The 24,923-nt window shown below is 38.9% G+C and overlaps 1 pseudogene; it reads right to left on the bottom strand.

Moving 5' to 3' along the window:
- Nucleotides 1-15,778: 15,778 nt before the first annotated feature.
- On the bottom strand, nucleotides 15,779-15,863 carry LOC115894989 (annotated as a pseudogene).
- Between the last annotated feature and the right edge of the window lie 9,060 nt (nucleotides 15,864-24,923).

Genomic DNA, 24,923 nt, shown 5'->3' with positions numbered 1-24,923 from the left:
TTGACAAAGTGAGACTCCGTCTCAAAAAAAAAAAAAAAAAAGCTCAGTTGCTCGCACAACAGGGCCTATAATAATCTCTCATGTAAAGAACAATTCATCATTTCCTTTCTTGCAAGGAAAACATGAGATACATGTAAACTATCATGTAAACTATTTTCCTGTGTTTATCCTTTCATGATTTCAAGGGTGTCCTTGGGTCTTCAGGACTATAATATGCTATATCATCATGCCATCTGCTTATAAGATGAAACTATTTACAAAGTAAGTAACCAATAGGCATCTGGACTGCATATCTCATCTCTGGACAACCCTGTTCCAATAAACCTGGGCAGTAACACAGCATCGTGGTTGATAAGATATGGTACAGGTTATGCAGTCAAGCAGACCTTAACTCAAGTCCAGGTTTTGCAACTCACTAATGTATCAATTTGGGCACCTCTCCTGCAACTCATCTGTGAATCTGTTATGAGAATTGAAAGCGATATAAGGCACCTAAGCAAAGGACCTGGCACAGCGAAAGTGGACCACACAGATTTGCAATTACTGTTGTACAGTTAAAAGTCAGTTTGTTGCTGTGGAAGACAGTATGGTGGTTCCTAAAAAGAAAAAAATTAAACATAGAATTACTATATGATCCAGACATTCCACTGCTAAACATATACCCAAAAGAATTGAAGGCAGAGAGTCAAATAGATACTGGGACATCGATGTTTATAGCAGTATTATTCACAATAGTCAAAAGCTGAAATCAACCTAAATGTCTTTTGACAATGAACAAATAAAATATGGCTTATACATACAATGGAATTTTATTCAGACTTAAAAAAGGAATAGAATTCTGACACATGCTACACCATGAATGAACCTTGATGTCACTATGCTAAGTTAAATAAGCCAGAGACAAAAGGACAAATGCTGTATGATTCCACTGACATGAGGCGCCTAGAGTAGTCAAATTCATAGAGACATAAAGTAAAATGTTGGTTATCAGGGGCTGAGGGGATGGGGAATGGGGAGCTAGTATTTAATGAGTAGAGTTACTGTTTGAGGTGATGATAAAGTCTGGAGATGCATAGGGGTGCTGATTGCACATTGTGAATATATTTAATGCCACTGAACTTTATATATAACTGGTTAAAATGATACATTTCATGTTGGACACATTTCTCATAATAAAACTATTTTTTTTCCTTAAAAATCACTTTGTTAGTCATTTGTAGTCAAAAAAGCTTGTTCTTCCAACTTATAGAGGTCCTCACATATCTCATACTTGTCATGATGATGATCATGATGATGTTATGGATTCTTAGTTCCTTTTAATTTCTATTTTGTAGAACTGTAGAAATATAAAGTTGAGGCAGAGGGGAGGAAGTGTATTAGTCTGTGTGATATTGTGGAATGCATATTTGGTCTTCATTTCCATTTCCTAGCATACAAGTCCTAAAATCCTTGGGATCTCCGAAGTGCTGCCTTTTGTGTGTCTTTGGTCTGATAGGTTCAGAATGGGGCTGGTCACCTGAAAGACCAAAGCAGGATCAGAGCATTGGGACTTTCAGCCCCAACCACAACCCAACCTCCAGAGAAGGGAGAGGGTCTGAAGGTCAAGATGATCACCAGTGGCCAATGGTATAATGAATCATGCCTATGTAATGAAGCCCTCGTAGAAATCTAAGAGGACAGGGTTGGGAAGGCTTCTGGAGAGCTGAATAGGTGGAGGCTGACAGGAAGGTAAAGAAGAATTTATGCACGTGCTGGGGGAGTGGCGTACCCAATCCCAACAGGACAGAAGCTCCTGTGCTTGGGATGCTTCCCAGACCTTGCCCCATGTATATCTCTTCATCTGGCTGTTGATTCGTGTCTTTTTTTTTTTTTTTTTTAGACAGAGTCTCGCGCTGTTGCCCAGGTTGGAGTACAATAGTGTGATCTCGGCTCACTGCAACCTCCACCTCCTGGGTTCTAGCGATTCTCCTGCCTCACCCTTCCGAGTAGCTGGGATTACAGGCTCATGCCGCCACGCCCGGCTATTTTTTTTTTTTTTTTTTTTGTATTTTAGTAGAGACGGGGTTTCATCATGTTGCCCAGGCTGGTATGGAACTCCTGAACTCAGGCAATCCACCCACCTCGGCCTCCCAAAGTGCTAGCATTACAGGCGTGAGCCACCGCACCCAGCCCCATGCGTGTCCTTTAAAATATCCTTCATAATAAACCTGTAAACATGTTAACCTGAGTTCTATGAGCCGCCCTGGCAAATTAATCAACCCAAAGAAGGGCTTGTGGAAACCCCGGTGAAGCCAGTCAGTCAGAAGTTCCAGAGGCCCAGACTTGTGATTGGGCAAGAGGAGGAAAGTGGTCCTGTGAGACTGTGCCCTCATCTTGTGGGATCTGATGCTGTCTTCAGGAAGATGGTGTTGGAGCTGAATTGGAAGACACCCAGCTGGTGTCTGCTGCTTGGTGTTCAGGGAAAATCCCCCACACCTTTGATCATAAAAGTCTTCTTCTGTGTCGATCATCGTTGTGGTGGTGAAGCAGTGTCATTGTCTGGAGTAAATACCTGAGGTTCATTGTTTCACGCCAAGGGGATTGAGGATGCCTACACACACAAGAAGTGAGTTTAGGAGCAGAGGTTTCATACGCAACAGAAAGGGAAAGGAGAACAGCCTTCTCTCTTGCCAGAGAGAGGGGCGCCTGAATGAGACTTCTGACCTGCAGCAGAGGGCTTTGAGGTTTAGTCAGGTTTGAGGAGGTGGTGTCTGATTTACACAGGGCCCAAAGATTGGCTGGACCAGGTGTGACGTTTATAACCCAAAGGGCAACTGGCTGCCTCACCCTAATCCTCTTATTAGGCAAGCCAGCTTTCCACTTGGCTGGTGCCATGTTGTCTGCTCCCTACTTTACACGTGGTTGGAAAGGAAAAGGGAAGGTGGAGCCACCATTCTGAACATGCCTAGTCTCAGGTAGCCTTATCCTATTGGCACAACTGCCAGCATTCAGTCATGCAAGCTTCCGGCTTGCTTGTGTCTGTCTGCGACTCGATTTTACAGGCTGCTCTTTGTTAGAAAAGAAAATGATTTGGATAATGCTCTTCATTAAAAGGAAAACCTAACCGAGGACTTCCTTACCTTCACTATCTGCCTAAGTAATTTCTTTTTAACTCCTGTGTCAGTGGTGTGAGAGCAGAGGAAACACACAGTTGGAAAGAGGTTTCCTGAAACAGTCAGCTTAGGCTTCCATAACCAAATACCACAGACAGAATGGACTTAAACAACAAGAATTTATTTTCTCACAGTTTTGGAGGCTGGGTGTCCAAGATCAAGCTGGCAGCAGAGGTGGTTTCCTTTGATTGCCACAGGGAATTATCTGTTCCAAGCCTCTTTCCTTAACCTGCAGATGGCCACACTGTCGCTACGTTTTACAACATGATCGTTTCTTCATGCACACACATCTGGTGTCTCCCCATGTGTCCCACTGTCCTCTTCTTATAAAGACACCAATTCAGATTGGATTAAGAAACGCCCTAATGGCCTTATTTTAATTTAATAATTTTTATTTTTGCCAGGAATTAAACTGTTTATTTGTACAATTCAGATTTTATGAGAACAGCATAGAGACGCCCAGACACATAGATGTATTATAAATAAAATATGTATACGTAAAATGAGCCAGCCCTTTCTTCTTCCTGCCCCATCTCTTCTTGTCTATCCCCAACCCCAATCTAAAACAAGTTGGGCTCCTAGTTGCAGTCCCCTGAGTGCTAAAACAAAATTTCCTGTCTCCAAATACAGTCATGTTTTGACATACTAGGAGTTAGGACTTCAACCTCCTGTAGGAATTTTGGGAGAAACCTACTTTAGATCATAACAAGGGGGTGGTAATAAGAATATATATTTTGTATAATTTGTATTTAAAAAATCAATTTAAGCCAGGTGCATTGGCTCATGCCTGTAATTCCAGCACTTTGGGAGGCCAAGATGGGCAGATCACTGAGGCCAGGAGTTCGAGATAAGACTCGCCAACATGGTGAAACGCTATCTCTACTAAAAATACAAAATTTATCTGGGCATGGTGGTGCATGCCTGTAATCCCAGCCACTCGGGAGGCTGAGGCAGGAGAATCGCTTGAACCTGGGAGGTGGAGGTTGCAGTGAGGTGAAATCCCACCACTGCACTCCAGCCTGGATGACAGAGCAAGACTGCATCTCAAAAATAAATAAATAAATAGTCAATTCAGTTCTTTACAGTGACTTTTATTTTTCAACAAGAATTACTGAGAGTCTACTGTATCCCAGGCATTTTTCTAGGTTCTGGAACCACAGTGATGAACAAGGCAATTATTTAGCAAGAGAGAAACATACAGTCTACCAATGAATAAAAATATACAATTCTATGTAGTGATACATGGTATGAAAACAATTAACAAAAGGCCATGGTGCTCGTGGTAGAATGGGGGGAGAGTGACAATTAGATAATGAAATCTAGGAAGAGCTCTCTGAAAAAGGGATGTTTTAGTAGTCATAAAAGAAATGAGGTGGCAGATTTGCCCATATCTAAAAGAAGATTACAGAGTCAAAGAACAGCAAGAGGGAAGTCTCCGAGGAAAGATAAGCTTGACATGCTCAAGGGACGGAAAGAAAGTCCATGTGAGTGGACCAGTCTGCAAAGAGAAAACTGGTTGGAGATGAGGAGTTAACAGGGGCCAGATCATGTCGAATCTTGAAGGCTATGAGGTAGATTTGCAGTTTATTTGTGGTTTATTCTAAATACAATGTAAGGTATTAGGGGGAATTACAGAGGAGGGACATAATCTGATTTAAATTTTTAATAGATGACATAACTAGACTTTTGAACAAGTATGACTGGTAATAAAATCTACTGTCTTTGTATGTTATTCTCACTCTATTTTATTTTTACTTTTTATTGTTAGATAAGGTCTCACTCTGTCACCCAGGCTGGAGTGCAGTGGCACAATCAGGGCTCAATGCAGCCTCAATCTCCTGGGGTCAAGTGAGTCTCCTGCCTTAGCCTCCCGTATAGCTGGGAACATAGGCATGGGCCACCACACTTGGTTAATTATTTTTTCTTTTATTTTCTATAGAGACAAAGTCTCATTTTGTTGCCCAGGCTGATCTTGAACTCCTGGACTCGAGCAATCCTCCTGTCTCAGCCTCCCAAAGTGTTGATATTACAGATGTGAGCCACTGCACCAAGCCAATTCCCACCATCTCTTTAAAGCCTAGTCAATGGGAATAGTTTTACCCTCATCCTGGAGGAAAACTCTGGCAGGCCACAGCTTTCCTGCTCACTGTTTGGTAATAGACGGTTCTATAATTACCTTAAATTGCAAACAGAGTTTCACTTCAGGAAAGCGTACAGCCCTGTGTAATAATCCAAATCCCGATTTTCACTCAGTGTTCATTTCTACTGTGTCTCCCAGTGCTGGCATCATATGGGAAGCTGAATTGGAAAAGGGGCAAAATTGACTTATCTCCCCTAACCTGCCACCTTCACATAGCTATGGCAGGTGAATGAGACTTGGTTGGGTAGCTTCGAGTTCTTTGGGTCTTATACAGGGACTTTTTCTCAAGAGATACTGTTGTGTTTCCTGTATTTCCTATGATAGAGATGTTTACACTTCTATTCTTGATAATCTTTGGACATTCTTGCCAGGCTCCTGGGCATCTGGAAGTCCATATCTGGGTTCTTTCTGCTGAAGGTTTCTTTTTTCCCTGGAGACTCTATTGGACAAGAAGCAAAGATGCAAACTCTCTTTCTCTTGGACTCTTGCTTAGAATGAGTGAGGGAGATGCAAGATCCTTGCAGCAAGGTGTTCGGGTTTTCTTTTGAAAAACTACATGTGAGGATTTGTCTCACACTCGCTTTGGTACCTGATTTTAATGTCTCAGCAAAACGGAGACAGAGAGTCTATTTCTTACATATGTCATGTGACTCCAGCCGCTGTGTGAAGACTGCTCAGTATAGGAACAAGAGTGGAAGGAGAAAGACAGGTGGACAGCATTAGCAGTTTGGATGAGACACAGTGACTGCTTGGAAGGAGACGGTGATGAATAGAAATATTTGGGATGTCTTGAGGATAGAGCTGTAAAAACATATATCGACTTGTCTATTGAGGATGGTCAGTGAGAAAGAGAAATGAAAGCTGACTTTGAACTTTTTGACTTAAGTCAGCAAACAGAAAAAATAAATATCATTTTCTGAGAAGCATGAAACTGCGGAATATAGCATCTAGGGTGTGGAAGAGGGTGTGTGATAAAAAGATTTATGAATCAATTGTTCTGTGTATTTTAAGTTTTAGAGCTGGATTTATGAGTTTAGAGTTCAGGGAAGGTTCAGGACTAGAGCTATAAATTTTGAACTCATCAGCAGATAGATGATTTTTAAATCCATAGGATTGAATGAGATTACTTAGGGAAAAAAAGTGTATTTAGCAAAGAGGAGAGATTCTATGGCTGAGTCCTTTGGACTCTGATGTTTAGAGTTGGATAAGACACACCGTAGTGAGGGTCATAGAAGGAGAAGATATGTTCATTGTGTTCAGAGAGATGAATAAAGTTATAAGTGAGAGTGGCATATGGAACCGCCAAAGTCCAGTAAAGAGAAGCCAGGTGATTCATTTTTGGATTTGGCAAGGGGTTGTTGGTGATCTTCATAAGAGTGGTTTCACAGCAGCGTAAAAGCAAATGTGATGGGTGTGGCCTAAAGACAGAGAGAGAAAACAGAACAATGTGTGTTGAGTCAATTGCACATTTTATCATTTTTTTCTTTATTTTTATCCATACTCCTGATAAAAAATGTTAAATAAGAAAGGTTAAAAAACCAAACCAAAACAAAACAAAAAACAAGAAAAAGAACCGTATGGTCTGTTATCTTCCCTCCTAGGTGACAAGAAATAAAGTTTCATTATATTATCAATACTTTTTGCCTTTGTGGTGAAAACAACCAAATGCTAAGAAAGAATTCTGGCAAAATTACTTCGAGTCCTTGCTACAGCAGGACTTCTCTTGTTTTGGGTTTCTTCTCTTAAAAAATTAATTAATAGCTCTGTACATCTACGAGAATGATAAAAATCTGAAGTACTGACAATACCAAATGCTAGTGAGGATTTGGAGCAATGGAAGCTCTCATTTGTTTCTACTGGGAATGCAAAATGGTACCACTACTTTGGAAGACAGTTTGGCAGTTTCTTGCAAGACTAAATATACTCTTGTCCTATGAACTGACAACTGCACTCCTTGGTATTAAGGCAGATAAGTTGGAAACTTATATCCATATAAAAACCTATACTCTGATGTTCATAGCAGCTTTATTCATAATTGCCAAAACTTGAAAGCAACTAAGGTGTCTCTCGGTAGGAAGGTGGATAAATAAGCTGTGGTACATCGAGCCAATGGAATATTATTCAATGCTGAAAATAAACGAAGTATCAAGTAATGAAAAGACATGGAAAAATTTAAGTACATATCATTAAACGACAGAATCTAAGGTGAAAGGATACATATTATATGATTCCAACCAGATGACATTCTGGAAAAGGCAAAACTATACAGGCAGTAAAAGATGAGTTGTTGCAAGGGCTGAGAAGGCATAGCCAGGTAAACAGGTGGAGCGTGGAAGATGTTTAGGGCAGTGAGGACTATGCTGGTTTGTAATATAATGGTACCATAATGGTGGATACATGTCATTGTATGTTTTTCCATATCCAGAGAATGTATAAATAACACAAAGTGAATTATAATGTAAACTGTGGAATTTGGGTGTTAACAATGCATCAGTGTATTAGTACATCTACTCATCAAATGTACCACTTTGATGGAGGTTGTTGATAATAGGGTAGGCTGTGCCTACATGGGGATAAGGGGCAAATGGAAACTCTCTATGCTTACCTTCAATTTTGCTGCAGACCTAAAACTGCTCTAAAAAGTGACTATTAAAAATAATTAGTAGTATTTAAATAATTAGTAGTTGGAGCAAATACTCAGATTACTGAAATATAAGCATTCATTCTGGGCTTGCTCAATTTTAGGAGTAAATGACTATATACTGTTCCAGCAGTTTCATTAAAATGGCTCATTTCTTTTTACTTAAATTAGTGATTTAGGCATACATTAATCCTTAGTGCAGAAAACCTCTTTCCTTTTTAAACAAATTTCTCAATCATCCCACACTGACAGATAATCAGAATTAAGTCACAATTATTTTGAGTTGAAATGTTTGCAGTTATTATAAATGATAATGATGCAGAATCTTTTGAAATATAGAAAGTAACTTTAAGTCATAAAACATTAAAAAGAAGACATGATTGTCACTGTAAAATATACCAAACTGGGCAACAATTTGCAAAATCAGAAAAGTGAAATCAGTTTTAGAGTGGTGAGATTTCTTTTTCTTTCTCTGTTCCAAAACAATTTTAATTGGTTTTTTTTTTTTTTTTTTGAGACAGAATCTCTCTCTGCCCCCCAGGCTGGAGTGCAGTGGCGCGATCTCGGCTCACTGCAAGCTCTGCCTCCCGGGTTTACGCCATTCTCCTGCCTCAGCCTCCCGAGTAGCTGGGACTACAGGCGCCCGCCACCTCGCCCGGCTGTTTTTTGTATTTTTAGTAGAGTCGGGGTTTCACTGTGTTAGCCGTTTTTATATGATTCTCAGTGCAGCAGACCTCACATGGCATACTTGTTCTTCCTGATATCATTTCTTCTGAGACAATCTGTTTACCAATTGATTTTACTTATTTCTGCGGAACACAGAAGCCATGGCGTACATTTTGTGTTCAGTGACTCAAGAAATGGCTTAATCTGCCAGGCTCGGTGGCTCATGCCTGTAATCCCAGCACTTTGGGAGGTCGAGACTGGTGGATCACGAGGTCAGGAGATCGAGACCATCCTGGCTAACATGGTGAAACCCCGTCTCTACTAAAAATACAAAAAAAATTAGCCGCGCGTAGTGGCAGGCGCCTGTAGTCCCAGCTACTAGGGAGGCTGAGGCAGGAGAATGGCGTGAACCCGACAGGCCGTGCTTGCAATGAGCCAAGATCGTGCCACTGCACTCCAGCCTGGGCGACTGAGCGAGACTCTGTCTCAAAAAAAAAAAAAAGGAAAGAAAAGAAAAGAAATGGCTTAATCATTGCATTCACATATTTGGAGTCCATTGCAGGGCTTCCTTTTTCTCTGAGTAAAGACAGGGTGTATATACATATATATTTATATGTCTAATATAAAGATTATTATATATATGCTGAAGTATACTCTATTTTCAGATAGAAAGAGCCATATATGTATATATAGAGAGAGAGCATGTGCCATGTATATATATATATATGTGTGTGTGTGTGTGTGTGTGTGTGTGTGTGTGTATGGGGGGGAGAGAGAGAGAGAAAGATCAATATCTATACAGATATCTGTATATTTCCAAAGTGCGTTGGGGAAATTCACTCTTAAAGGGTGTCTTTGTTTGTGCTGCTATAACAAAATGCCATATACTGGGTAATTTTAAGACAATTAAAATGTATTTCTCATAGTTCTAGACACTGGGTGGTCCGAGATCAAGGAACTGGCATTTGGTCTCTGGTAAGGGCCCTCTTGCTGTGTTTCACTGGAGAGAATGACGAAGAGCAAGAGGATCAAACCATGTGTGAAGCCTTCCTTATAAAGGCCTTAATCTTATTTACCAGGGCACTTCCCTTATGACCAGTCACCACCCAAAGACCACACTTCTTGAGACATTTACATTACGGATTAAGTTTCAGCATGAATATTGGATGGGACACCCTCATTCAAACCACAACAAAGGGAGTTAGGGATTATGCGGATGATATCTTCCATTCTTGTTGTGTTATCCGGACTCCTCTAGTACTTATCCATGGCTTCTAGAATTATTTGCTTCTGCTCCCTTCATTTTCTGTGCTCCATCTCTGCAAACAGGCTTTGCTTCCTTCAAACACATCATATGTTTTTTTCCTAAAAGCCTAAATGCTCTTCCTGCTGCCTGAAAGACTCCCTGGCTAGTCATTGCCTTGGCCAACACGTATTCAGTGTTCAATCTCCAGGTAAAAACCAACTTCTTAAGTAAGTTTTCCAAGACCCTATTGTAGTCAATTATCTGTCCTTTTTAATATCCACTTTTAGATTTAAACTCTGTGCAAGCTGGTTTGTGTATTGTTGCATTCCAAGGGCCTTGCACAATGCCTGTCATATAGTAGGTGTTCAATAATATTTATTGAACCAATAGTCAGCGTCAAGCACTCAGAAATACTGCCTAGAGAGGTCACAGCAAGAAAATTGACAGGCCCACCATTGTTTCCCATTATCTATGCTCAGGATCTTTGCAGCTATACTCAATCACACATGCATTGGAAATTAATTTTCTTAGCACTTACTGTTTGAAATCAAGATCTTAACATACACACTACCTAAGTTCTACTTTTGAAAAGTCGTTTTCCAGGTAGAATTTTCTTCACAAATTGACCATTGCTGAGTCTAATAAAAATAATTTATCTATTTTGGAGTTCAGCTTATAAAAGTTTCTGAAATCCAACAGATTTCAGCCATTTCTCGAATACTACAGATGTCTTGCTTTAAAAAAAATTACAACACCATATGTGCCCTGTTCCCCTGAGTATGTTTCAGGGAAGTTTTAGCAGTTAAAGTAGGTTTTTTCTTTCTTTTGAAACCTAGCATGTGGATTTAGTGCTTATTAAAGTGAGAGACTGAGCATGGTGGCTTGATTTAGGATTTGAAAAGGAAGCTGCACTAAAAGCTTCCCTTCAGATCTCTGCCAAGAGCCCTTCCCTGAACAATTCTCATGCTGAAAATTGTTGATATATCCCTTGGATACATTGTTGTCCATCTTTTTGCCATGTGGTCACGGAGGCATATGGAAGCTCAGACCATCATTATTCCTTTCAAGAAGGCTGTGTTCAAATGCTATGCCAAATAAGAGCCTATTGAAAAGATGGATATGTTTACTATTTGAATCATTCATTCTCTCTTTCCATGACACAAACCTTCTGAAACTACCAAATGCAAGCCTTTAATTTTTAAAAATCCAAATTGTGTGGCAGAGTACACCCAACTATTAAAAACATAAACCCAGTAGCCACAGACATGTCGTTGTGCAAACAAACCTGTGTGTGAAGTCTGACACTGCCTGGCTGCTCCATGTGACTAAGACAATATCCCCCTGAAAATAACCTCAATTAGTCCCTGTTGAGGAAAACATTACTCTAATTGTTTTTCATGACATCAGAATTTATTAGCTAGAGATGAAACATTTTCCCAAACAGTTTAAAAAATATATTCAGAGAGAATGCTAAAAATAATGATGATATTTGATCTTCTGTTACTGTTGGACAAAAATATCCAAGGATGCAATACCAAAACAAGACTCAGGAGAGGACAGACTCTGTGGCTGCAATGAGGCCCTCGTTCATGGGATGCTTATAGTCCCTGCGTTTGCATGGCTATGAAGGAGGGCTAAAAGGTTTCGCCAAGGGCCTAGCACTAGAATTATGACATGCCATCATTCCAAACCAGATGTTGGCAAACCACGTGCCCACAGGCCAAATCTGGCCTACTGCCAGCGTTTATAAATAAAGTTTTATTAGAACACCACCGCACTACATTGACGAGGTAGGCATTGTCAATGGCTGCTTTTGCACTACAATGGTTGTTGAGCAGATGAGAGAGAGACTGCTTGGCCTCACAAACCTGAAAATATTTGTTCATCTGCCCCTTTATGGAAACAGTTCATTGACCCTGTTTCTAGACTAAGAATGGCCCTTCTTTCAAATTATGTTCTTGGTTCACTGAGTTCTATTCTCCTTGTTATGAGGTAAAAAGTGGTAGCTCACATGAGGTGGAGTGAAGAAGCTCATTCAAATGTATTAAAGAGGAAAGAGTGGATATGGAGATGGTGGTAGCCACTATAAATGCTGCCAAAAATTGCTACATGGATTATTTTTGACATATATAGGGATCAACAACGAGGCTAAGATAGTTGGTATATACAGTATGGATTGTGGGTAAAAAGAGACATGGTTAAAAAAATGGGTTAGTGAGTCAAGAACATCTGCTGCCCATCCATCCTTATCTGACTCTCCTTCTTTTATCCCATACCATGGCTGTTCACCACCCAATTGAGATTCATCTCTATTACCATGGTAACAAGTTGGGGACACTGCTTTTTAAAGTTATTCTGATTCCCTGGTACATGTAATACAGGCATTTTACCTTTTATAACTTCACCACTTAAGGACTGCCCAAGATTTTAATAGCCTAGGATTCCTTTCTATCTTTTTATGCATGTATGTATGTATTTACCTAAACAGAGTAGTATATTTACGAGTCGAGTTTTACTACATTAGTATATGTTGGACATTCAACAGCTTTAAAATTAATCTCCTATATCATTTATATTCACAAAATGTAGATGGTTTTGCAGGGAAAATTTTAGATAGTAGGGACACTCATTTTTGTGTATATAACCCCAAAACATACTTACCAATGTTTTCAATATTTTTAATAGGTAGATCAAAGTCTAATTATATGAGACTAATATAAAATGATCAAAGATGGTGAAGAATGAGAGTGCCATTTACTAATCATAGGTAAACTATTTAGCCTTCCTTAATCTCAGTTCCCCTACTTAACTCAGCATTGTATACCAATAGCAATTTGCTATTCCCTATATGCAAAATATTTGCTGTACACAAATAAATGAGACAATTGATGTAGCATGCTTGGAATAAAGTGAAAGATGTTAACATACTATTATTAGCTGTATTTTATTATAATTATCAGGTCACCTTCACAACTCTAAAGTTCAGCCATATGACAAAAAAGAACCTCAGGATATTTGCCACGTAATTGTGCGTCAGTCTAAATGGAACATTTCCCACCAAAAGTGAAAATAGCTCAGTCTGGCATTTCTCTGGGTTGGGAAGGAAAAAAACAATCATTTGTCAAAGACACTATTTTATGAGGATTTAACTGGGCACAAATTGAATTTGTGGCTTGGCCAGGGAAAGAAATATTTGCAAAACATCTCGAAGATGACAGCGATATCCACATAGACACTGGTAGCAGTTTAAAAATGATAACATTATGCTGCCACATATTTCTGAGAAAATAGTAAGTATTTAAGGGACAGTTTTCCTATTCAATACATTTCTCCTTCACTAAAAATTCTTGAGTCTTTCAGAAGCATGTTACTCTTTCACAGTGCCATGTCGGAAATTCTTTCTCTACAAAATTAAATGGTATTCAATAGCAGAACTCTGATTTTTTTTTCTGTTTCCAGTTTGAGGCTTAAATGAGCCTCTCAAATACTTCATTCCAATGTCATATCAAGTTTGTCTTTAAAGAGATCTTCCTTGTCGAAAACAGTATACTTAGTAAAGTTCAATAATTAAAATGCAAGTGTATTTTCTTCGACTTATTTCATAAATTATGAGTGTATGAGAAAAAATATAGACTAGAAAAAATATTTCTTGCTATTTCTACTATTAGTGAGATGTGCACAACTGAGGCCAAAATTGAACAAAACCTTTTAATTATTCTAGTCAAGTTCAAATGAAGGTTGCTCAGGGGGAGTGCCATCTAAGTGGATCTTAATTTACCGGAACTGGTTTCCTCAGGCCTTTTGTTCTCATGATATTTAGTGTGTGATCTATTCACAGTGATTGGACAGTACAAGATTTTGAAATAATCCATCACACACAGGTGTGCCAAGATGTATTTGAAATGCATAGAACACTTCCTAGAAAAAACAAAAGGTGTTTTGTACAGATGACATCTGACCACATATCAACTTTGATATGCTTCCAAGTAGATCCAACAACATTGCCTACTTTCTCCTAAACCTTTGGAGATGAATATTCTTCCTTTTTTAAAGAAGCATAAATAAAAGTGTTTTCCTCATCTTAACAATACCTGCTACAATATGGATGGACCTCAAACACATTATGCTAAATGAAAAAAAAAAAAAAAAAAAGGCAGATGCAAAAAGCCACATACAACCCAAGTTTATTTATACAAAATATCCGGAATAGGCAAATCTGTAGAGACACAAAATAGGTTAGTGTTTGCCTGAAGCTGGGGGTAGGAGCAAAAATTGACCAGAAAGGGTTATGAGGAATCATTTTTGTGTGGGCAGGGGGAGAACAATGAAAATGTCCAAAAATTGGACTGTTGTGATGGTTGCGTAATATTCTACGTTTACTAAAAATAAATTGTACTTGGTTTAGGAAAAGGACTTGATATTTACTAAGTACTTACCTGAGCCAGGAACAATACTAAGCACTTTATCTCTTCAATTTAATACCCCAAACAACTATCTTCAACAGGCTCTTTTATCCCTACAAGAAAATGGAGCTCAGAGAGCCATTGTGCCCATGGTCTCACAGAAAACTGAGAGGCAGAGACAGTATTTCAACTTGGATGTACCTGTGTCCAACGTTGTAGTTTGCATTGAAGACTCAGTTCTATGGTATAGGAAAAAGCAGGTAGCAAATTGGTTTCAGAATTCAGTTTAATATATATTGATTGGCTACTCTATGTTTAGCATTTTAGTACCTTTAGGAGAGAGAAGGTTTAAAAGAAATACATGATGGCTTCTGCCCTCAATGAGTTAGCACTTTGGAAGAATAGAAAACAATTAAAAAGTTCCATAAGACCAGTAAGTGCTGCCAGAGATCAGCGGATAATGGTCATTGTCAGTGGCAGGGGCAGTTAGTAAAGAAGTGACATTTGTAAAGGAGATGCCTAATTTCTGGCACATAAATACAGACTAAAGCTGCCCCATGGAGGAACAGAACCAAATCAAAGCCAGGTCAAAGCCAAATTGAAGGTGGCAGCAAAGTGTGTTGGCACAAGTGAAACCAAAACAGATTTATTAGATAGAATATCTGGTGGTGACTGCGTTGGAAGGAGGGACTGGAGAAATAAAGATCAAGCAGGAATGTATTTCTGAAAAGAGGTAGCAGGGTATTTGACTCCATGAGAACAAACAGTGAAATCATGGATATTTTTCCAATATAGGAAAGGCAAGCTAAATATTTATTATTTTATATTAATTCATTCATTTTCGTTCTTTTCATACCCTGCAAGAGAGTCCCCTAATTGATAGGAAAACTGAGTCTTAGAAATTATTGTGATTTGCCCAATATCACACACAGCTGAAGCTGAAGACTTTGCCTCTTAGATCCAAATCTAGGGCACTTTATAGCTAGTGTTGTAAAATCAAAGGGCTCTAGGAGTCAGGCTGGCATTGTAAATGAGAGAAGCTTATTAGATAAAGGGGCAAAAAAAGTAGTGTAAACATGATGAGAAATGGCAACTGATATTTTACCTTATTTTCCAGGAGTAATAGGGAATAGTGGAGACTCTGGTGAGTGCCTCATTTTAAAGGGAAATTGCTGGCAGTTTCCAAAAGGAGAAGCTTTAGATTTTTAATTGCGAAAGCCAAAAGATGTAGGAGTCATTCTTGACTTTTCACTTTTTCTCTCACTCTAAAGCCAAATCCTGGACACTCTCTCTTCGAAAATATAACCAAACTGTGATTAGTTCCTTACAGTATTTTCACTACCTCCAACACATCATCATGTCTTTCACTTAAAATATCGCCATGTCCTCCCAGCTATGCTCCCTAATCTTACTCTTGATTATCAAGAGCTTCTCAGACTTTATTTTGCAGCTTTATCAAAAGGCACCATTAAAAAAGTGAAAATGCCAGCCATAGAATGGGAGGAAATATGTATTTTTATTTGTTTATTTATTTTAATGGAACATTTCACAAATTTGCATGTCATCCTTGCACAGGAGCCATACTAATCTTCTCTGTATTGTTTCTTTTCTTTTCTTTTTTTTTTTTTTTAATTATTTCAATAGGTTTTTAGGGAACAGGTAGTATTTGGTTACATAAATAAGTTTCTTATTGGTGATTTCTGAAATTTTGGTGCACCCATCACCAGAAGAGTGTACAGTGTACCCAATTTGTAGTCTTTTAATTCCACCCTTTCCCCCGAGTCCTCAAAGTCCAATGTATCGTTCCTATGCCTTTGCATCCTCATAGCCTAGCTCCCACATATGAGTGAGAACATAGGGCTTGATTTTCCATTCCTGAGTTAGTTCACTTAGAGTAACAGTCTCCAATTCCATCTAGGTTGCTGCGAATGACATTATTTCTTCCCTTTTTACGGCTGAGTAGTATTTTATGGCATATACATATATATATATATATATATATATACACACACACACCACATTTTCTTTTTTTTATTATTATACTTTAAGATCTAGGGTACATGTGCACAACATGCAGGTTTGTTACATAGGTATACATGTAACATGTTGGTTTGCTGCACCCATCAACTCATCGTTTACATTAGGTATTTCTCCTGATGCTATCCCTCCTGCAGCCACCAATAGGCCCCAGTGTGTGATGTTCCCCTCCCTGTGTCTGTGCATTCTCTTTGTTAAACTCCCACTTATGAGTGAGAACGCAATATACCACATTTTCTTTATCTCATTGTTTGATGGGCATTTGGGCTGGTTCCATATTTTTGCAATTGCACATTGTACTGCTATAAACATGTATGTGCAAGTATCCTTTTTGTATAATGACTTCTTTTCCTCTGGGTAGGTACCTAGTTGTGGGATGGCTGAATCAAATGGTAGATCTACTTTTAGATCTTTAAGGACTCTCCACACTGTTTTCCATAGTGGTTGTACTAGTTTACGTTCCCACCAACAGTGTAAAAGTATTCCCTTTTCATGATATCCATGCCAACATCTATTATTTTTTAATTTGTTTATTATGGCTATTCTTGCAGAAATGAGGTGGTATCGCACTGTGGTTTTGATTTGCGTTTCCGTGATCGTTAGTGATGTTGAGCATTTTCCCGTATGCTTGTTGACCATTTGTATATCTTCTTTTGGGAATTGTCTATTCATGTCCTTAGCCCATTTTTTGATGGTGTTGTTTTGTCTTGCTGATTTGTTTGAGTTCTTTGTAGCTTTTGGATATTAGTCCTTTGTCTGATATATAGATTGTGAAGATTTTTTCCCTCTCTGTAGGTTGTCTGTTAATTCTGCTGATTATTTCTTTTGTTGTGCAGAAGCTTTTTTAATTAAGTCCCATCCATTTATCTTTTTGTTGCATTTGCTTTTAGGTTCTTGTTTATGAAGTCTTTGCCTAAGCCAATGTCTAGAAGGTTTTTCTGATGTCATCTTCTAGAATATTTGTGGTTTCAGGTCTTAGACTCAAGTCTTTGATCCATCTTGAGATGATTTTTTATAAGGTGAGAGATAAGAATCCAGTTTCATTCTTCTCCATGTGGCTCACCAATTATCCCAGCACTATTTGTTGAATAGGGTGTCCATTCCCTGCTTCTTTTTCATTTGCTTTGTCAAAGATTAGTTGCCTGTAAGTATTTGGCTTTATTTCTGGATTCTCTCTTCTGTTTCACTGGTCTATGTGCCTATTTTTATACCATACTCTTTTTGGTGACTATGGTCTTATAGTATAGTATGACGTTGGGTAATGTGGTGCCTCCAGATTTGTTCTTTATAATTAGTCTTGGCTATGTGGGCTCTTTTTGGTTCCATATGAATATTACGATTGTTTTTTCTAGTTCTGTGAAGAACGATGGTAGTATTTTGATGGGAATTGCATTGAATTTGTATATTGCTTTTGGCAGGGTGGTCATTTTTACAATATTGATTCTAGCTATCCATGAGCATGGGATGTATTTCCATTTGTTTGTGTCATCTATGATTTCTTTCAGGCGTGTTTTGTAGTTTTCCTTGTAGAGGTCTTTCATGTCCTTAGTTAGGTATATTTCCAAGTATTTTATTTTATTTTATTTGCAGCTATTGTGAAAGGGGCTGAATTCTTAATTTGATTCTCAGCTTGGTCACTGTTGGTGTATAGCAGAGCTACTGATTTGTGTGCATTAATTTTGTATCTGGAAACTTTGCTGAATTTATTACCAGCTTTAGGAGCTTTATGGATAAGTCTTTAGGATTTTCTGGTATTCAGTTGTATCATCAGCAATCAGAGACAGTTTGACTTCCTCTTTACCAATTTGGATGCCCTTTATTTCTTCCTTTTGTCTGATTGCTCTGGTTAGGACTTCCAGTACTATGTTGAGTAGAGTGGTGAAATGGGCTTCCTTGTCTTGTTCTAGTTCTCAGAGGGTATGCTTTCAACTTTTCCCCATTCAGGATAATGTTGGCTGTGGGTTTGTCATGGATGGTTTTTATTACCTTAATAAATGCTGATTTCGCTGAGGGTTTTAATCATAAAGAGATGTTGGATTTTGTCAAATGCTTTTTCTGCATCTATTGAGATGATCATGTGATTTTTTTTTGTTTTTAATTCTGTTTATGTGCTCTATCACATTTATTGACTGTATCCCTGCATCCTTGATATGAAACCCACTTGATCATAGTGGATTATCTTTTTGATATGCTATTGGATTTGTTTGCTAATATTTTGTTGAGGATTTTTGCATCTATGTTCATCAGGGATATTGGTCTGTCATTTCCTTTTTGTTGCTGTTGTCATGTCTTGCCCTGGTTGTGATATTAGGCTGATACTGGCTTCATAGAATGATTTAGGGGGGAATTCCCTCTTTCTCCATCTTTTGGAATAGTGTCAGTAGGATTGGTCCCAATTCTTCTTTGAATGTCTGATATAATTCAGCTGCGAATCCGTCTGGTCCTGGACTTTCTTTTTGTTGACCTTTTTTTTTTTGAGATGGAATTTCACTTTTGTTGCCCAGGCTGGAGTGCAATGATGTCATCTCGGCTCACTGCAACCTCCGCCTCCTGGGTTCAAGGAATTCTTCTGCCTCAGCCTCCTGGGTAGCTAGGATTACTGGTGCCCACCACCACATCCAACTAATTTTTTGTATTTTTAGTAGAGACAGAGTTTCACCATGTTGGCTGGGCTGGTCTCAAACTCCTGACTTTAGGTGATCCACCTGCCTCAGCTTCCCAACATGCTGGGATTACAGGTGTGAGCCACCATGCCTGGACTTGTTGGCAGTTTTCAAATTACCATTTCAATCTCACTGCTTGTTATTGGTCTGTTCAGAGATTCTATATCTTTCTGGTTTAATCTAGGAGGGTTGTATATTTCCAGGAATCTATCCATCTCCTCTAGGTTTTCTAGTTTATGCACATAAAGGTGTTCATAGTAGCCTTGAATAATCTTTTGTATTTCTGTGGTATCGGTTATAATATCTCCCATTTCGTTTGATTGAGCTTATTTGGATCTTTTCTCTTGGTTAATCTCACTAATGATCTATCAATTTTATTTATCTTTTCAAAGAACCAGCTTTTTGTTTCATTTATCTTTTGTCATTATTTGTTTGTTTGTTTGTTTCAGTTTCATTTAGTTTTGGTCTGATCTTTGTTATTTCTTTTCTTCTGCTGAGTTTGGGTTTGGATTGTTCTTGTTTCCTCAGTTCCGTGAGGTGTGACCTTAGATTGTGTATTTGTGCTCTTTCCAACTTTTTGATGTAGGCATTTAACGTTATGAACTTTCATCTTAGCACTGCTTTTGCTGTATCCCAGAAGTTTTGATAGATTGTGTCACTATTATTGTACAGTTCAAAGAATTTTAAAGTTTCTATCATGCCTTCATTGTTGACCCAATGATCATTCAGGAGCAGGTTATTTAATTTCCATGTATTTGCATGGTTTTGAGGGTTCCTTTTGGAGTTGATTTCCAATTGTATTCCACAGTAGCCTAAGAGAGTACTTGATATAATTTTGATTTTCTTAAATCTACTGCAACTCGTTTTATGACCTATCGTATGGTCTATTTTGGAGACTCTTCCATGTGCTGATGTAACAGAATGTACATTCCACAGTTGTTGGGTAGAATGTTCTGTCAATGTCTGTTAAGTCCATTTGTTGTAGGGGACAGTTGAAGTCCATTGTTTCCTTGTTGACTTTCTGTTTTGATTACCTGTCCCGTGCTATCACTGGAGTATTAAAGTCCCCCACTAATATTGTGTTGCCGTCTATCTCATTTCCTAGGCTTAGTAGTAATTTTGCATAAATTTGGGAGCTCCAGTGTTGGTGAATAGACATTTAGAATTGTGATATTTTCCTGTTGAACTAGTCTTTTTATCACTATACAGTGTCCCTCTTTGTCTTTTTAAATAGCTATTGCTTTCCAGTTTGTTTTGTCTGATAGAGAATAGCTACCCCTGCTCACTTTTGGTGTCTGTTCACATGGAATATCTTTTTCCACCTCTTTATCTTAAGTTTATGTGTGTCCTTATGTGTTAGATGAGTCTCCTGAAGACAGCAGAAACTTGGTTGGTGGATTCTTCTCCAACCAATGAATTTCTCAGATGCTCTTTGAGCTTCTTGTATTTGGATGTCTAAATTTCTAGCAAGGCCAGGGAAGTTTTCTTCAATTATTTCCTTAAATATGTTTCCCAAATATGTTTTCTGCCATTTTATATCTTTTAAGTGGGACATTTAGGCCATTTAAATTCAATGTTAGTGTTGGGATGCAAAAGAGTACTATTCTATTCATTGTGTTATTTGTTGCCTGAATATCTTATTTTTAAATTGTGTTATTGTTATATAGGTACTGTGAGTTTTTACTTTAAGGTTCTATTTTGCTGCATGTTGAGGATTTGTTTCAAGATTTAGAGCTCCTTTTATCAGTTCTTGTAGTGCTAGTTGGTAGTAGCAAATTCTCTCAGCATTTGTTTGTCTGGAAAAGACTCTATCCTTCCTTCGTTTAAGAAGCTTAGCATTGCTGGATACAAAATTCTTGGCTGATCATTGTTTTGCTGAAGGAGGTTAAAGGTAAGACCCCAATCTCTTCTGGGTTGTAGGGTTTCTGCTGAGAAATCTACTGTTAATATGATAGGTTTTCCCTTATAGGTTAATTTATGCTTTTGACTCGCAGCTCTTAAGATTCTTTCCTTCATCTTGACTTTAGATAATTTGATGACTATATGCCGAGGTGATGATCTTTTGCAATGAATTTCTCAGGTGTTCTTTGAGCTTCTTGTATTTGGATGTCTAGCTCTCCAGCAAGGCTGGGGAAGTTTTTTCTCAATTATTCCCTCAAATATGTTTTCCAAACATTTAGATTTCTCTGCTTTCTCAGAAACACCAATTACTCTTAGGTTTGGACATTTAACATAGTCCCAAACTTCTTGAAGTCTTTGTTCATTTTTTTTAAATTCTTTTTTCTTTGTCTTTGTCAAATTGGGTTAATTTGAAAGCCTTGTCTTTGAGCACTGAGGTTCTTTCTTCTGCTTGTTCGATTCTATTGCTGAGACTTTCCAGCGCATTTTATATTTCCTTTAGTATGTCCTTGATTTCCAGAAGTTGTGGTTGTTTTTTATTTATACTACCTATTTCACTGAAACATTTTCCTTTCATATTCTATATCATGTTTTTGGTTTCTTTAAGTTACACTTCATCTTTCTCCAGTGTCTCCTTGATTAGCTTACTAATTGACTTTCTGAATTCTTTTTCTGGCAATCCAGAGATTTCTTCTTAGTTTGGATCCATTGCTGGTGACCTGGTATGATCTTTTGGGGGCGTGGAGGAACCTTGTTTTGTCATATTACCAGAATTGTTTTTCTGGTTCCTTCTCATTTGGGTAGACTATGTTAGAAGGAAGATCTGGGATTTAAGGGCTGCTGCTCAGATTCTTTTGTCCTATGGGATGCTCCTTTGATGTGGTGTTCTCCCCCTCCCTGTAGGAATGCAGCTTCCTGAGAGCAGAACTGTAGTAATTGTTTTTGTTCTTCTGGGTCTCGCCACCCATTGGAGCTAGCAGGCTCGGTGCTGGTACTGGGGAGTGTCTGCAAAGAGTCTTGTTATGTGATCCATCTTCAGGTCTTTCAGCCATGGATACCAGCACCTCCTCTGGTGGAGGTAGCAGGTGAGTGACGTGGACTCTGTGAGGGTCCTTGGTTGTGTTTCTGTTTTAGTATGCTGGTTTTCCGTTGGTTGATCTCCAGCCAGAAGGTGGCGCTTTCAAGAATGCGTCAGCTGTCGACCTATAGGTAGGATGCAAACTTGCCCTATGGCCACGTGGTTAAGTATTCAGGTTTCTTAGGTGGTGGGCAGGGCCATAGAACTCCTTTGTCTTCAGCTATGGGGTGGAGGTGGGAGGAGGTGGATAAAGGTGGAAGAGAAAGACCACCAGGTATGGGCAGACATAAGCATGTCTGAGCTCAGCCTCTCCTTGGGCAGAGCTTGCTGTGGCTGCTGTAGGGGATGGGTTCTCAGTCCAGTGGAGCTGTATTCCCAGGGGGATTATGGCTGCCTCTGCTGAGTCATACAGGTTTCCAGGGAAGCGGGGAAAAACCAGCAGTCACATGCCTCACCCCACTCCCATGCAGCCCTCAGTCCTAAAGGCTGGTCTCACTCCCACCATGCCCCTGCAACAGCACCGAGTCTGTTTCCAGGCAGCCAGTGACCAGGGCTGAGAACTTGCCCCAGATCACAAGCCTACTGTTTGTGAAAGCAGGCAGACTCAGTTTTTCGGTATCTCAGGGAGCCAGCAGCGATGATCCAGTTCTTCAAAGGGTCTGTGGATTGTCTTGGCTTTCCTCATTTTTCCTCTGGCAGTTCTTGGAGCAAAAGTTCACAATGTGAGTCTCCACACATTGCTCTGTCTATCTGAGCAGGAGCTGCAAGCTAGTTCTGCCTGCTATCCACGATCTTCTTCTCTGTATCATTTCAATTTTAGTATATGTGCTGCTGAAGCAAGCATGAAGAAATATTTTTATTATATGAATTCAAAGAAGAAATAGCCAGAATTTATAGATTTAAAAAGCCCCATTACTCAATAATAGTAGAAGATAAACAACCCAATTAAAAATATAGACTGGGCTTAGTGGCTTATGCCTGTAATCCCAGCACTTTGGGAGGCCAAGGCGGGTAGATCACTTGAAGTCAGGAGTTTGAGACCAGCATGGCCAACGTGGAGAAACCCGTCTCTACTAAAAATACAAAAATTAGTCTGGCGTGGTGGTGTGTACCTGTAGTGCCAGCTACTCAGGAGGCTGAGGCAGGAGAATCACTTGAATCTGGGAGGCAGAGGTTGCTGTGAGCCGAGACTGTGCCACTGCACTCCAGCCTGGGCGACTGAGTGAGACCCTGTCTCAAAAACAACAACAACAACAAAAAACATATATACACACACACACACACACACACGTATAAGCAAAGGGTTGAACAAATACTTCACACTTAAGACATCTGACAGCCCAAAGCTTATCAAAAGCATTATTAAGAAAATGCAAATTAAAACCACACTGAGCTACCACTGCACACCCATCAACATGATAATTTATAACTCAGGAAAAATATTTGCATATGTATTTTCTATTGTTGTGTAACTAATATGACAAATTATGCACCTGAAAACAATACATTTATTATCTCATCACTTCTGTGTGGCAGGAGTTTGAACATAGTTTAGCTGGCTTTTCTGCTTTATGATCTCTTACAATGCTAGAGTCAATATTTCAGCCAGGGCTGGAATGCTCTCTGAAAGCTGACATGGAAGAGACCTGCCTCTAAGCTCACATGGTATTTGGCAGAATTGAGTGTCTCTAGGCATGCTGGGTTATGGGCTTCAGTCAAGCTTAATTCCTTGCATGTTGACCTCTCCAGCACAGCAGCTTGCTTCATGAAGTATGCAGGCCAACAGGAAAATAGAGCCTACTATCAAGATGTAAGTTATAACTTTGTGTCACCTAAACATGGCGGTAGTGACATCTCATCCCTTTTTCCCACCATTGATTAGAAACAAGTCATAGGTCTCACTGGCACTCAAGGGTATGAATACAAGGAGGCAAGGATTGTTAGGAATCATCTTAGGAACTGCCTACGGCCACATGGTTTGACAAAGGACTCATATCTAGAATAGTAATGAACTTCTCCATTCAATATAGCTCAATTAAAATATAGAAAACAGACTGAGAAGGGATTTCTCAAAGACGATATCTCATAGTCAATAAGCATATGAAGAAGTGTTCTACACATCATTAGTCATTAAGGAAATTCAAATGAAAACCACAAAGAGGTTCTACTACACACCCACCATAATGGCTAAATTTAAGCGACTGACAATACTGACTATTGTCAAAGAAGTTGAGTGACTAGATCTCTCCTTGTAGCTCGTGGGAAAGTAAAATGACCCAACCACATTGGAAAACACTTTGGCAATTTCTGATAAAGTTAAACACACACCTACCCGTGACCCAGCGGTTCCACTCATAGGTATTTCTTCTCTGAGAGAAATGAATACTGTACTTGTGTTCACACACACACACACACACACACTTGAGTTATTATAACTACAAACTAGAAAATGCCAAATGTCCATCAATAGGAGAATAGGACTTAAAAAGTGGTATATTTATACGAAACACTACACAGCAATTTTTCAGAAGAATAGGCTACTGATAAATACAACAAGAATGAATTTCAAAAACAGTATGCTGAGCAAAAGAAGCCAGAAACAAAATTCATATTGAATAATTTCATTTTTGTGAAATTCAAGAGCAAGATATTTTATATATGGTGATGGAAGTCAGAAAAGTTGTTATTTCTGGGAGGGTTTGAGAGAGGGTTTTCGATTCAGAAGGAGCACGTGGAAATTTTCTGGGTGTGATGGAAATAAATGTTCTCTATAGTCATCTGGGTGGTAGTTGTACAGATGTATGCATAGGTAAATAGTCACTTAAGAGTTGTACATTTTCCTGTAAGTATATTTTAGCTCAAAGATTAAAACAGATTGGGAAACATACTTTGACGTGCTTTCAAATCACCTGGAGATCTGGTTAAAACGCACATTCTGATGTAGTAGACCTGGAATGGGCTTGAGATTTTGCATTGAGATGCCAGGTGATACGGATGC

Source organism: Rhinopithecus roxellana, chromosome 19 (genome assembly GCF_007565055.1).
Source record: "Rhinopithecus roxellana isolate Shanxi Qingling chromosome 19, ASM756505v1, whole genome shotgun sequence".
Classification (NCBI taxonomy): domain Eukaryota; kingdom Metazoa; phylum Chordata; class Mammalia; order Primates; family Cercopithecidae; genus Rhinopithecus; species Rhinopithecus roxellana.
The sequence above is the reverse complement of the archived record's forward strand: the minus strand, read 5'-3'. Positions and strand labels throughout refer to the sequence as shown.